Below are 16,192 nucleotides of genomic sequence, written 5' to 3'. Positions count from 1 at the left end.
ATGCGTTTACGGGGAAAAACCGAGGGCGGGGCCAAAATGAGGCGCACTAGGCAAGATGAGGAGTGAAGTAGTTTACCATTACTTTCCTCACTGGGCCGGACGATGGACCTTATGAACAACACCTTTCATAACCATTACTCAGCACTACCCATACTCCATATTGTCAAAGCCATGGATAAGATAACTTTGGAAGCTACTCCTTTTTTTTAATAACTGGCTTTACGCCGCACTGACACAGATCTTATGGCGACGAGGAAGCTACATTTTACTCTGGCCTGTACCAAGGGATAGATTCAGAAGTAGGGTACTGCACCCATCAAGAAATGGCCGTAGGCGAGTACCACAATTTAATAGAAAAACTATCATAAAATTCTTATTGCTCGAAATCAGAAGATTTTGGCTCAGGATTAATTTAGGAGCTTCAGGCATCTTTGTATTTCGCCTCATGATCTCTACTTTTCTCCCAAATATGTGGAGTATGTACCAATGTAGATTAAGCCCAGTTCTGCGGCCGAATGCCTTTCCTGGCGCAAACCCTATGTGGGCTGTAGTATTCACTATTGACAATTGATATAATAATAATTATAATAATAATAATAATAATAATAATAATAATAATAATAATAATAATAATAATAATAATAATAATAATAATAATAATAATAATAATAATAATTGTACCGGGTGGTACACCCCCACGCCGCTAATTCAAACCTTGCGCCAGTTGAAACTCCTCTACTGGAGGAAGTCTGAACTTTATCTACTGTGTTAATTTTCAAGTTTCTCAGAAGATGTCACTACTTGGAAATTTTGAAGTTTCTGAACTGGGTCGTTTTCGATGTATTTTTGTTTTGCCTGTAGTAAGAAGTGTGGACATTCTCTTCCAGATGGCACTACTGAAGAACTACAATTGTGCACCCTAGTGCGAAGTGAAAGAACTATGTTTTTGGAGAAATTTTGAATTCATAAGTTTGTTCTTTGTTAAATTTATTTCAGTTATTGTTTAAGTTGGCAATATTAACCCTTTCCTTCTGCCAGTTCTGAAACTGGCCAATCATAATTTTCTGTAATTTATTTTCCACCAATAAGATGTTTCTTCCTCATCTAGTGTAGGGGTTTTCGTCGTTAACCAATAAAATTTTTGTGGGAGGGTGTTCTCATTCCTGAAACGCCTCGAACTTTCCACGAGGGTATATAAACTGCTGATTTTCGGGTCTCCTGGCCACTTCAGTAACATCTATCAGTGCGTAAAGTACGTAGCAGGGGGCGGGAAGCGCCTCTTTCTTCGGGCAGCAGTTCAGCCACCAGGTAATGGCCGTTTAATAACTTCTTTTCTTGTCAGCTCAGCAGTTTAACTCTCGGGGCAGGTCCGAAGCCTTTCCACCATGTAACTTTTCCCCTAAAATGTAAAGACACTTAGTATCTATTCTACCTTTTAAACTACATATTGGGATAGAGAGTGCTTAACCCTCTCGAGCTCCCACTCATATTGCATTGAGGTGAACTTATTTTCACAACCGTTTCTTCCTTAACGTAATGTAAATTGTTTCCTTCTAAAAGTCACCTTTTTAGTATGGGATTAGCCCTTGCTGTAACGGCCTAGTGCCAAGTAGGTTTTATATAAGGTGTATTAGGAGTGCAAGAACGCCTCCTCTCAAGTTGGTATTTTAGAGGCCATGTAAATTACCTATTTCTTTACTTAATAGACCTCAGTAGGTTGGGTATTTTTACCCCTGTTTTCATGTCCTTGGAGGACAACTTGAATGTGGAGTTTGGTGTGGCCTTTGATAGGCTTAAATTTTGAGAGCGAGTGGCTCTTTCTTGAAAATTGAGTTGTTGTATGCCTCGAGGAGGCTTTACCGTGTAAAGAGGAGCAAGTGCTCCTAGGCATGATTGGGGTCTTCTGCCCCTTTGTTGAATTCTGAATATCGTAAGATTGGGCTTATAGCTCCAGAATTGTGTGTCTGGCTCTCGGAGCCCAAATCCTGTAATCACTGTAATTGTACATTTTCGAATTGTGTTTCGGCTACTGAGTACCTATTCTATTGTTATTTCTTAATCTTAAAAAGAAAATATAACCTTGTTAAATTTTATCTTAACTTTAATTTCGTATTTTGAGACCTGTTCACCCCCGCACCTTCTTTCACCTCTGCACATCCACAAAACACGGTAACAATAATAATAATAATAATAATAATAATAATAATAATATAGCCTCAGTTACCGTGTGCAAGCATTTTTTTTAGTTTGACGCCATCTGGCTGCCTGTTCGTCAATTTCGACGTTCCGTTTTATTTTAGGCCTACTTGACGACAGAGAGTACCGAATCTCTCTTGGGCGTCTATGGCTGAGTTTTTAATGAACTTTGTCGGGCGAACACCAAACGTTTTCCCCAGAGATCTTTCATAAGTCGACTTGGGAGTGTCGAATGGACTTTTTTCCGCTCTTCAAAAATCCGACTACCTCTGCCGGATTTGAACCCGCTATCCTGGGATCCACAGGCTGACACTATACCACTGATCCACAGAGGTAGAATGATGTGTTGTATGTAAATGGGGATGTGTATTAAGACGATCACACACATACAACATCGAGCCAGAGGAATTAACCAGTCGAGACTAAAATCCCTAACCTGGCCGGGATTCGAATCCGGGAGCCTCTGAACCTACAGCCACTACATCGACCATTTGGCCAAGGAGCCAGGCGATTATAAGCCCCATGTAATAAATTAAGCGAAAAATAAAAAAGAGAAACGAATACCAAATTTAAGCTCAACGAAGGAATTCAGAAAATAAACCGAAATAAACACAGAAAAGGGGACCGAATGACACCTGAATTACATGCAATTTGAAGATTGGAGCTCTTCAACGAGTGAACAACGATATGAACTATGTTCACGCAAACAGCTAATAAAAATCGAGTGAGTCCGGTAGGTTAAATTTTAGTCTAAGGTCAGAGAGATGTACAGAATAAGTGAGGAAGATGGCACACACACAACTGTGAGAATTATGAGCATTTCTAGAGTTTCTTTGGGGCAGGTGCCTTTATCTTTCCGATCAGTCTCGTTTTCATAATTGTATAGGGTTGTTTGATTTTGCTTACGTATTACAAAGCTCCTACTAGCAAGTTACCATTTACAACAGAGATAGATACATTCATTATTTATTTATTTACTATAAACCTTTACATTATCAATGGAAGTCCAGGGGAAAAGAACAGGCCCCATACACGTAGTGCCCCCTGACATTTTGAAATTATCACCTAAATCCTAAACTAAAACAATCATAGACACTATTTACAAGCAAATTAACAAAGTATAATGTATACATATCTATCATTTACTTATCTTTTCACTCCCTGGTTCATTCTTCCACATATGTACATACATTTTCTCGCCGCATGTTCTTCCTAACACAACATTTAACTATATTTACATTTTTACATTTAATGTTGGCGGGGAGGTCGTTCCAAAGCCGCGCTGAACGATACCTTGTAGTGTGATCTCTCTCTCTCTCTCTCTCACACACACAGGACTTTATCCTAGATTCAATGACAACATATCATTTAGACGATCAAACCCTGAAATATGAGATGAAACAATCAGAAAAAGGTAAGTGAAGTAATACTAATCGCAATTATCATTTTAGATTTTCCGTGATGGGTATAAAAATTTCGATTCTGAATCCAAATCTGACATGTCTTCTTGTTACAGGGTTCAGGACACATGTCTTCAACAAAACATCCCCAGCGGACTATGTTTCGATCCAATCGCCTTCTACTTGTGTCCCCTCTTGCCTCCTCGAACATCGTTTACGGCCCAAGGACTCCAGTGAGGTATGTGCTTGCCTCTCACCTGCTGTCTGCCTTGCGGAGTGTGCGTCCGATCCATCTGCATTTTCATGCCTTAATTTGGATGTTCCGAGGCTCTTCGTTGCAGATAACATTTTAGCCAAAACACGTACAAAATTCCCCGCAATCATCGGTTAATGAAGAACTAGGCTGTTACTTTCCGGGTCTCGTACCAGTAGAATAATACTGATTTCATGCTACACCTTCAGCATCACCAGTTGTCTCAGTACTATACTTCCGTGACAGGTGAAGTCTTTAACATCCTCTACATTTCCACGTATCTGAAACTTGCAGCTCTCTCTGTGGATCAGTTATAAGAGTGTAGGACCTTCGGATCTCAAGATCGCGGGCTCATACTCGGCAAAGGCAGTCGGGTTTTTAATGGTCGAGGAAGAAGTCCATTCGGCTCTTACGTGGCGTGTAGAAGACCCCTGGTACACATTTAGTGTAGCCTACACCTGACAATTATTTAAAACTCAGCCATACATCGCCCGAAAAATTATTTTTCTGCCATCTGGTAAGTTAGTGTAAGACGGAACGTCGAAATTGAAAAATGGGCAGCCTAGATTGCGTCATATCAAAATGTCTGCGCACGGTAGCTGAGGCCATACGATTATTGTTATCATCATCTAACACTTTCTATCAATAGCTGCATTATTATTTTTTAACGATTTCTGAATCTGCACGACAGTGCATTTGTAGCATGGGAAGTAGAAAACACTTGGAGAACTCTCTAACCGGGGTGGAATGGGACAAGAAATACAGATATTAACGAACGAGATGACGACAATTTCTACAGAGAAACACGACCACTATTCCGCGATCTTTTCTGCAGGGGCCTCCATAAACTGTAAGGGAGATTGTTTGATGGCTACATAGTAGTACACCTGTTCAGTATTCGAAGCCGAACAAACGTGATCTCTACAATAGGTCATCCAACCCCTTACGCCGCTGAGGTTATCTGGTGATACATATTTTGCAGTATTTTAATAAACTCAGTGAAACCTGGTCAATGATGTCGATTGTTATTAACGGGATTTGACATTTCTTGGTCTTCAGCCCATGTACGAATTAACATTACTTGACACAAAAATTGAGTGGACTCTAGTACGGAAATATCAGCGTCAAACTCAGTACACCTCGGCCCGTGTTAGTCTTCCATAGCAAAATATCTGTAGTCTTGTTCTTTTTTTTTTTTTGCTAGTTGCTTTACGTCGCACCGACACAGATAGGTCTTATGGCGACGGGGGGACAGGATAGGGCTAGGACTGTGAAGGAAGCGGCTGTGGCCTTAATTAAGGTACAGCCCCAGCATTTGCCTGGTATGAAAATGGGAAACCACGGAAAACCATTTTCAGGGCTGCCGACAGTGGGGTTCGAACCTACTATCTCCCGAATACTGGATACTGGCCGCACTTAAGCGACTGCAGCTATCGAGCTCGGCTTGTTCTTTAATATACTGTAGGCATATGCAAATGAACTCGGGGAATTCCAGTAAGATAGGAAATTGATAAGTAGCATTTATATCAATTTGTAGTGAATGTTATCATTTATACAACTACCTTCAAGCAAAGAAGTGTACCCTTTTATTGACAACATGCTGATCAACTTCCGTGTATTAACCAGCCAAGATATTTCCATATCGGACTTGGAAATGTCTAGCCAATTACTTCTTTGTGCCAGGAAGAGTAGCCTACATAGAAATAGTCCGGTAAAAATACTGTTGTTATGGAGGTGTGTGAATTGCAATTACATCGTTTAGACTGCCTAGTAATACTAAGGAACATGGATTAGCTATTATTTGCCTGCTGCCGTGGTCTCTGAGGTAGCTCCCTGCTCAACTGGTCCAGGTTCGATTTCCGGTTCTACTATGAATTTTCCACTGGTTATATGACCTAGAAACTGGAATGGGATACACTCAGCTTCATGTGATAATTGAGTATATAAATGTGTCAAAATCGTATTCTAGGCCATCCTGCAAATGATTTTTCCGCGTTCACCCACTTTCTAGGCCATCCTGAAAATGATTTTTCCGCGTTAACCCACTAACTCCGGGCGAATTTCAGGATGACTGTGGACATGCTTCCCAATTTTACTGATAACTGCATATACAGCGCCAGAACACAGGTGACCTCACACACGTTTACACGTACACAACACACAAGACTGATAATTCAGATGTCTGAAGATGTTCCCATGAAGTAACTTACTGGTAACTTTCCTACGCAGGTTATACTAGCCCACAAAAAAACTGAATGCACTATCACTGCGTCTGCCATTAAGACAGTAATTATTATTTATATTAAATGCAGCACAACTAGGCATATATTCAATGAAAGTCTGATAGTCTAAAGGTCATATTATTTCTCTTTGTTGTTAACTGAATATGAAGCGGTCAACTACATGAACTCAGTCTACATAAATCTGATAACCCGTACAATTCCTATGTCTCAGCATGTATAGATTAAATAATTGCAATTAATTTGTGAGTACGGTAGAGAAGATCCCAGTTTAAAAAAAAACAAAAAAACAAAAAAAAAAAACAGAAAACTAGTGATGACGATGCCCATATTGTCTAGCTTATAGCATGAGTCTCCAAACGATGTAGCTGTCCAGTGCCTGAACATTCTTCAGCAAATAATACGAGGTACTCAGGTTCTACTCAAATCAAATTTCATAACAATCACAGTATTAAGGTGTTATACTGTTTATACTTGAAAGCTAGCAATAAACGTTTATCATCTAGTTACACAGAGTATAGACTTCCTAGAAGAATGTTAGATATTCTAAGCAATTTAGGCTAGATATTAAACTCATATGACAAAGTCGCCAGGGTAGAAATAGAAGTCGAATTATGCATAATGAATGTTTAGCCAATACCTACAGCATGTCACGAGAACACTTTCCATTCAACAACTCATTCAATAACAATATCCTCTGACCTACAGTACCCAGGCCAGAGACGTCTGGGTTGACCTTCTTTCTGTTAAGTACAGCTTGGCAACCTCGCATGGCAATGAAACAAGGGCGACAGAGATTTCTTGGATGCAACTGACTGCAAGTGATCGAGCTTGGAACATATGTAACACCCATCAGAAAATTAAGTGCGTCTAATCTCAGTGCGCTTTCAATTCATTTACTTATCAGGGGACTTTCTCCCAGACCTCAGGAGCAATGTACAACAGAACGTTTACGATAAGCAGAGCTAGTTTCGCAAGCAAAGAAATTCAATTGCTACTTATCTAATATACAAAGAAAAATACCTGTTTCGGGACCATATTTCTTACTGGGCAAAGCGAAGCACTTAGCCCCCAGCTTCATTCCATTCCACGACATGAAAATAAGTTAGTTTATGAACATTTTTATGATCAAGAAATAAGAAAAATGAACAACTTTACCTGATATGATTCTTCTTCTTCTTGTCTTTGCAGCCATAATTTCTTTTCGTCAGCAGAACTTTTCATCTTCAAGTAGGAAGAATACCACATGTATCAGACCATATTGCTAAAATAAGATGTTCTTGGCTGTCTCCTCGTTTTCTCCCCTAAGATCTGTCCGACAATGTTTTGTAAAAGCCCAATGAGTTTGAATTTGAGCTTTCTTATTACTGTCTTCATACAGAATCATCTCATTGTTCTTTCTGTCAGTCCAAGCTAGTTCTGGTAATTCTCCTCCAAAGCCACATTTCCACCGCCTCGAGACGAGCTTTCTCCTGTTTTGCTACCGTCCTGGTTTCACATCTATATGGCAAGAGACTCCATGGAAATTTGGAATAGTTTATAAATACAAAGAGATTGTACATAGCAACCATATGCCCGATCAGATTGAACAGCGATACCACCATACTTGCCGATCTACTGTGAATATGATTCTAGAGGAATCTCGACAGGGTATGGTTGCCTAGTTGTACTTCACATTCAAATAATAATCATCACTCACCACAATAACAAAATAAAATACCAAGTTTATTAGCTGTTCATGAACCGCGTTGAGGCCTTCGGTTCAGAGGAGGCCGGGTTCGATTCCCGGCCGGGTCGGGGATTTTAATCGCGTCTGATTGATTCTTCTGGCCCCGGGGACTGGGTATTTGTGTTTGTCCCAAAATTTTCCTCATCATATTCAGACAACATACTACACTAATGTTATTTGCTTCACGTCCCACTAACTACTTTTACGGTTTTCGCAGACGCCGAGGTGCCGGAATTTAGTCCCGCAGGAGTTCTTTTACGTGCCAGTAAATCTACTGGCACGAGGTTGACGTATCTGAGCACCTTCAAATACCACCGGACTGAGCCAGGATCGAACCTGCCAAGTTGGGGTCAGAAAGCCATCGCCTCAATCTTCTGAGCCACAGCCCGGCAACATATCACACTACCAACCACCACAGAAAAACGCAATAGTAATTACATCCCTCCATATAAAGTTGGGGTCAGGAAGGCCAACCGGTCGTTAAACAGGACCAAATCCACACGTGCTACACAGTTCGCACTCGCAACCCCACAGATGTGGGAGAAGCGATGGAAGAAGATTATCTGTTCAAGAACTGCAATACAGTGAGGGACACGTTAATCTCAGAGGCTACAGGCTAGATGGGCAATTAAAATTAGAGAGAGAGAGAGAGAGAGAGAGACGGGAGGATGCTTGTCACGGTATTTCAGTGGCTGCCTGACAACACGGGAGCATTTGTATAGCATATCATACAAACATAACCCTCAATAAAATAAATGTCTTCAAGTACTTTATCGCTCGCCAGCGGATCTGTGCATCTTTTTCAACAAGTATTGACACTGTTATCGATAACAATATGGTTTCAGGCACGAATGCGTGAAGCTTATACGGTGGACGAGTGAGAGAGGCAGAACAGGTAGCTTGCAGTTTGACCTGACTGAAGGCACAGTGATCATAGTCACAGGACCTTCAATTTTCCTTGAAATCGGAACCAAAGGATGTGAATTATCTTTTCAAACCCCGAAATTAATTGGTCGGGGATTCCAACCACGACCACCTTGGTGAGCAACTAGTGATACTGCCGCTCAGCTATAAGCTCCACCCTCAAATAAACGACTGAGCATACCACAGAAAATCTCCAAATTTTTGTTGTTGGAATGACAGTGGGAAAAGTTCATGGAAAAACTACTCGCAGGATGCTCACGATGAATGTCTGGATCGACCATTCCGCAGCTCTCACTATTTGAGCTACTGCCAACGTGAGGTAGAACAACAAGAAGAACAGGTTCGCATGTTCATTTGTATATATTTCTGCAAATACTTGTACTGCAAGTGCGTAAATAAGTAATTTTCGCTTTTGTCCGAGTCAATATGCAGAGAGATAAAATCAATAGAGCGGTACAAACTACGTCCTTGCCTGTCACAGTAAATAATAAGAAAGAAAACATGTGACAATCCCGTTGCTCTTGTATTTGTCTGTCAATACTGAAAACTTACAGATCATTCCCACTCACCCAGCAAGTTACCTACCTCACTGAAACGTAACTCGTTTCTTGAAGACTGGAATTATCTGAGAGAGTACTTTCTAAACTGGAATTCTTCGTTTACTGTTTTCTTTTTCTTTTATCTTAGCGTTGGAGCAATAGCACGAGACGATCGGAACATTCTTTTCCACCGAAGCCAATTTTAATGAAGTTGTCGGCAGAGCACCTAGGGTTAGTCATGGTCTTGAAAATTCCATCCAAGTCACCGGGATTAGAACCTTGGCCACTTGGGTAGGCAATCACGCTAGGCCTCTTTAATTTCTCTTTGTTGCCAATGGCTTGACGCCCCACTAACACATGAACATTTTCGGCGACGTAGCTATGGGAAAGTGCTATCACTAGGAAGGAAACGGCTTCGACCACATTTAAGGCACAGCTCGAGCATTGGGCAGGTGTGAAAATGGGAAACCATGGCAGACCATCTTCACGGCAGCCGTCGGTGGGGTTCGCACTCATCAACTCCCGAATGCAAGTTCACAACTAAGCGGCGCAAACCGTGCGGCTAACTCGCTCGTTTAGACCTCTTAAACCTAATCCAACGGGCTCGGAGAAAACTAGAGTTCACAACGAGAGGTCAAATAGGCCAGATGAAGAAGAGGAACCTGCTGTGAGTCAGTAAAAGTAAGACATATGGTACTCTACATTTCGTATAAACAAGCATGCGTCGCAAATGCAATGTGATGTGTCCCTTGGGTTTGCAATGTGTTTATGACAGGCGAAATAAAGACGGGATAGGGAGGTTTATGTTCTTAAAATAAATGATATAATAGTGCAGGTTATAAAACATAACTACAGCGTTACTGCCTATGTTCTGAGCATACAGTACATGTGAACTGGAAATTGAGAGCAACAGAAAAATTGAACAGTTCCTTTTAGGACCTGTACAACGACTGTCAGATGTGCGGTTTAAATTTATGCGACAGATAGTATATTTTTATCCGGAAGTTTGATTGAAAAAGCTTGCTACGACTTTCGTATACATACAATCTGGAGGAATTTAGCTATTACAGTTAATGATTACAGTTTTAGGAGGAACTACAACTTGGCAACCATCCTCTGTTTAATACTAATCGGAGAGAAAAAAATGGAAGGTGTCCGACACTTCGAAACAAAGATATCGGCCAACGAAAAAAAAAAAAAAAAAAAAAAAGGCCAGGAAGGGCGAGAAAATGAAAGACTCCCTAGCCCTCGCAACCTAATAACGTCGGGGTCGGAAAAGAACAAGAGTTGACCAAGGGTGGTCAGATAGAACAGATGAAAGTGATGAACCTAGCACAAGTAAGTGAAATCCTAAACATCGAGCGGCAGTTGAAGCTCTTACTTGGGACTGGGCTGTAACAGTCAAGATAGCTGCACGTCGTGTTGATGGTATGATTAATCTGTATCTGCAGGGTGCTATAAATAAACGAAGAATAAATTATTATAATGTAACCTATATATACCTATAAGTCCATCACACTGTCTGTTCAAGCTGTCCCGAGGGGTTTTGACGACTTTGACTTGCACGCAAGCATATTATTGCTGTTCAACTCGCTTGGCGGCCGTGATCGGTACGGAATCGAATCAACTCTTAACGGTGCGACATCGAGGCTAGCCGATCCAAGTCTCGTTAGTCAAGGTTTTTCCTTACCATGTAAATGATGACCAGCTAACAGAGGTAGTGGTATGCAATTCCTAATCACCAGAATGCGTGCCAGAAGCCTGGGTTCAATTCCAAACCTCTCCGCAGCGCTCATGTTAAGTGATAAGCACTTCCTTAACCACTAACGTAATTTGTTATTTGTTGCCCTCCATACTGCAGCACATGTTACGACGATACCAACACCACTATTTTATTTTTTAAACGTAAAGCTCCCATTCCCGTCTTTATTTCATCCGTCATAAACACGTTGCAAACCCAAGGGATACACCACATTGTTTGTACGTACTGTAGAGAACCACTAGTATCACAAAGAAAGAACTTTGTAACAATTTGATGACCACCAAGAAATATAATCATGAATAAAAATATAAAGGCTAAATAATTAACAATAAAATAAAACTTAATAAAATACTTGAAATGAATTAAATTAATAAAAATATTTAATCGAAATGTCCGTAGTATGGGCGCCAGAGCATGATAATTATTTATATCCCAGGGCGTGTACATAATGCTGCGTACTGGTACATCTGCTTCAGGCCTTCCCTAACCTTCTGAAAACGACTAAATATGTAGGAAATGCACCTAGGTTCATCAATAACTCCACTGATTCTGAAATATCTAACTATATTCTTAATAAAATCCGTGCATGAGCACCTCATCAACACACAAAAATACACTTATAATACACAAACAAAAGATTGCTGGAAGACTCCATACTTACAACAACAACAACAACAACAACAATGAAGACAGTGGGAAAACGAAAACGAGAATTATGCCACCATTTGCAGATAGTCCGTTGAACTATGCACATATATGTAGATAAATACCCTTCACTGTCTCTGTATCAACACGACTTGCCGATTCTCATAATCGGCACTTATATCACACAGATACTGTACCTCAGAATACTGTGTTCCAGACTTAACACTTTTTGTAATGATCTGAGCAACACACGCTTGTCGATCCTGAACATAAATTATGGACAGTCGGAGACAGCTTTCACCAACATATAATGCCAGGCCGCCACAAATGCCACAATACTTAATGCGTAAGCACTCCACAATTTGTCGATCAGCCACTTTCCACCAACATAACAAGACTAAGTTCCACGAACGTTTGAAGTCCAGTCCAGTATAGTGCAGCAGTCTCACTCCAGTACCGTGTATCAGCACTACTTCATTCCCGTACAGTGTGTCAGTTGTGGTTCGTTTCCGCTATGATGTCCAAGTTTATATAAACATCCGCTTCTCCCGTCCTCTCAGATGATACGCCGAGAGAGATCCCCGCCAGTCAATCATGGTAGATCCTCTTGTCAAGACCATGCCCTGAACTTCTCCTTAGTCCCAAGTTATAAACAAACTCTCGGGTGTTTCACATGAGTCATAGAACTTTCCCAGTACAACATCAACAAGCTCATGTGATTCTGGGCTATTCACATGATTCATCGCACTTACCGACAACAAGTACATCTCATAAGACACTGGGATTCCCGCATGAGTCATACAAATTATCAGAGTCCAATATAGCAATGTTTTCCCAGCTGTATGAAACAAATTACTCATACTACATATGGATACCTTCCAGCTTACAAACATTAATGACAAAATATACAACTGAAATACCGACGATAATAATAATAATAATAATAATAATAATAATAATAATAATAATAATAAATCGAAGACTGACAATAATATCTCTCACCTCTACATATAGTGCGAGGGTGTGATATATGTACAATCACAACTTGTGCCAACGAACGCTGTCTGATACGGCTCTCAGCCACTACAACCGCATGATAAAGTATTACTGATATTTCAACAAAAAACGATGTATTAATCACATGTATGAAGTCGTAATAGTAGTTTACTAACTTTTCTGTTAGTGGCATAAATAACTAAAACTTCATTAAAAAATCGGTGTCGACATTTCGGCAATTAATATAATCCTATGAAAAAGCGTAGCACAATGTTTCACGAGGCCCTTAATACCATTTAAGAATATGAAAATAAAATATCGATATCTTCAATGGATTAGAAACTATTTCGGTCTAACATCTCAGGTGAATAACCTTGTTTTTAAGTCTCTTCTCTGAGAGACAATACACAATGCATACACAATCATAAACAGCAGGATAAATTCAATTAAGTTGAAATCTGTTAATCCGTTCGATAAACGCTGATTGTCAGGTGACAATGGACAAATGAATGAAAACCTTCCACGTTATATTTCAAAACTTGGAAGGAAAATGTAGGAAGTGTTAAATCAGGATAGCAAAACCTACTCTAAATGATGTTGGCAAATATGAGACTTAAGAAGATTGAGGAAAGTGGTATCAAAGTAAAGTATTGAAAATAATATCCTGTGCATGGGAAAATTGCAGGAGCGCTACCGTAATGAAGGAGTACCGGACACTGTCAGCGATGGTCGGACGAAATAAACACAGGTTCACCTGCCTACAGCAGTGGGAGGGATTACTACTCTTCAGCGGAGGCCTTCAAATTTAGATTCTCCTCCATGACTCCTTGTTTCATTCTTCAAGCAATCGTTATTCACGTTCTTTTTCTCATTCTGATAGTCATCTTAGTTTTCCTTGTCGATGTGGGGTTTTACACCCGAAGACAATCACGACAAAAACCACCACCATCGTCAGTTAGGACGACTGAACAATATTTTCATGTTAGCGATGCCTTGCGGTGAAATGGACTAAGCATTCCATTTCTATATATAAAGCAAAATGTCTGTCCATACTTCCATCAACAAATCCACGCCGTTCTACTAATCTGAACCAAATTTTGCATACTTACCTTTTAGAACTCTGCGGGCAACCCCGTCTACAATAAATTTTAAAAGCCCTTTCCATTTACTAGATTCTGGCCCTTTGGCGCATTAACATAGGCTAATATAAGATAAATATAGAATTTGTCGTAGAAGGACAAGACAAAGCTCATATTATGTCTCACGACGCAAAGAACAAAACTCGGTAAGTTCCTACGGGACCGAAAATCATGTTTTACGGGCCCAAAACTAATCGTTATGGAGACACATTTTAGGCCTTCTCCCAAACTATCATTTCACCCGGAGTGAATAAACTTATTTATGGCTTAAAGTACAATGCCTTATTCCCCAATGTTACGTACAGACTTTCATCATATTCTGTTTGGCTATTTTATCGTGATGCAGGAACATAAATGACGGAGAATTAAAAATTGCATTTCTATCTTACTGTGGACACGACCGATATATATATGAAATATACACGCTAAAACAACATTTAAAATTCAATTTTATCTGCTTGAAAATATTGAAGTTGTGATAGTTTTAGGTAAGATTCAAATGTTTATTTATTACGAAGACGTTACTAATTTATAATCACTGGAATGGTTGAAATTTCTAAACAGTTTTACTTTCATACAACTCGACTATAAAAGCATATAACCTACAAAAGAATACTGAAAAACACAGATTTCAAATTTATGCTGTATCCTTTAAAACGAATCCATGCAGTGCCTTTAATGATAAGATTATTCTCTAAAATTCAAACCTTCAAGTACTGGACTCTCACCCGTACAGGGTAAGTAAGTGAAACTGGCAGAAACAAAGACGAAACAAAAGTTGGATTTCAAGGACAAACTGGAAAACAGAAAAGGTCACTGGAGTACCAGAAGTTAAATTATGATTACGGTGACGATGACAGTGATCATTTAATTGTTTTTTAAAGAGAAATGCGAGACACTGATCTTGTCTCAATTTTAATTAAAGTTGAAATGGAAGAGGTCCGATTCTTCGAAAGCTACGAGCACCTGGTGAATTTAGTTTAACTGCAATGGCTTGCAGACAATGCTGAAGGCATAATACGGTTTATATATTTAATTAGCACCTCATATCAAGATAAACAAAAAAAATACAAATACACCTTAACTAACTTTCCGCACGCTTTTGTTACTAGAAAGGATTAGTTGATAGGAAACAATGGCGTAATGATGCAGATGCTTCAGTTGAACTTGAAAATGTAAGTTCATTCAACCTAAAAGAAAATATCCGACCATGGCCTGGTAACTTGGATATAACTGTGTGAATTGTAATTACTTTTATCACGGGGCGTGAAGTTACTAAATTATATTAACAGTTAGTAGCATTGTGACGTAAGCATTACGCTTTCGCGTTGTATTTCATAGCTATCTTCTGAAACAAATTAATTTAAGGAACGAATGCGGAAAAATACCAGTTGTGTGTACTACTAACCTTGTATCGTTTAAAGATGTCAGTTCTGCCTCCTGTGAGAAGTGAAATTCCCTAAGATTGCTAATTGTGGATACCTTCGTATTTACACAGGCACAGCATATCTTGAAAAGGCTCGAGATTCCTGTGACGAAGAGAGAATCATGTCTGTTACACTAGTTGTTTTGGTGTTCTTACGGGTACATACCGAATTGTATAAGACCAGATGAAACACTCTAGATCCACTCATGATCCATGATGGCAGAATTAACAGTATTCGATCTCCAGCTAGAGTTTCTAATCATTGAAGTTTGACACAATTACAAAAAAGTGTTTAATAATAATACTTAGTAAACACGAATAACTGTTATAATTAAATAGACTGCAGGTTCAAACATTGCATCACACTCAATACCTAGTTTAAGTTCACACGATAGCATTACCAAGACAACTAAAAGAAAGAAAAAGAAGAAAGTAATATTGAAATTGAAATGTAAATCAATCTCGAACATATCAAAATAACCAAGGTTGATGAATAACAATATTCTCAACAAGAAAAACATTAGGCCCTAGATTTCATCTTTACACTTTCTCCTAATAAAATGTCGCATATATGGGCAAATGCTTATTCTGCTCTTTTAGCCAACATATTTTAGGAGGCTGCCATTAGCCTTGAAAGAACTTTAAATAACAATGCATTGATGCCAGTCACATTACTCGGACCAATACGAACTTCCCAGTATCTCGTGCTGATGAACTAATTTATCCTACTCCTTCGAGAGGAAAAAAATCTGTCCGTTAGGTTATCAGTCCAGGACAAATAATAGAAAGTATTTACTGAATGGCTAAGACGAGTGAGATTTGTGTTTTGAATAATTTACGGTTTAGTCTGTTTTCTCTGGTCTACGTGGTTTTGCAGCCATCAAGTCGACTCCAGAACAGTTTGATAAACTAATCTTTGTGTTAAGGTGATTCACATCCGCTC

General features: G+C 39.5%; 1 protein-coding gene across 2 annotated transcripts in view; it reads right to left on the bottom strand.

Annotated features, from left to right (window-relative positions):
• Positions 1-16,192, bottom strand: part of LOC136874317 (acyl-CoA-binding domain-containing protein 5) — a 156,212-nt gene that overhangs the window by 99,591 nt on the left and 40,429 nt on the right. The window contains exon 2 of one of the 2 annotated variants that reach the window (XM_067147961.2): positions 15,232-15,352. The exons of the other annotated variant lie outside the window; for it this stretch is intronic. The gene's annotated coding sequence lies outside the window, so the exon portion shown is untranslated. The remainder of the gene's footprint in view (positions 1-15,231; positions 15,353-16,192) is intronic. 2 annotated transcript variants of the gene reach the window in all.

Source organism: Anabrus simplex, chromosome 5 (assembly GCF_040414725.1).
Source record: "Anabrus simplex isolate iqAnaSimp1 chromosome 5, ASM4041472v1, whole genome shotgun sequence".
NCBI lineage: Eukaryota > Metazoa > Arthropoda > Insecta > Orthoptera > Tettigoniidae > Anabrus > Anabrus simplex.
Note: the sequence above shows the minus strand (reverse complement) of the source record. Positions and strands in the feature narration are given on the sequence as shown.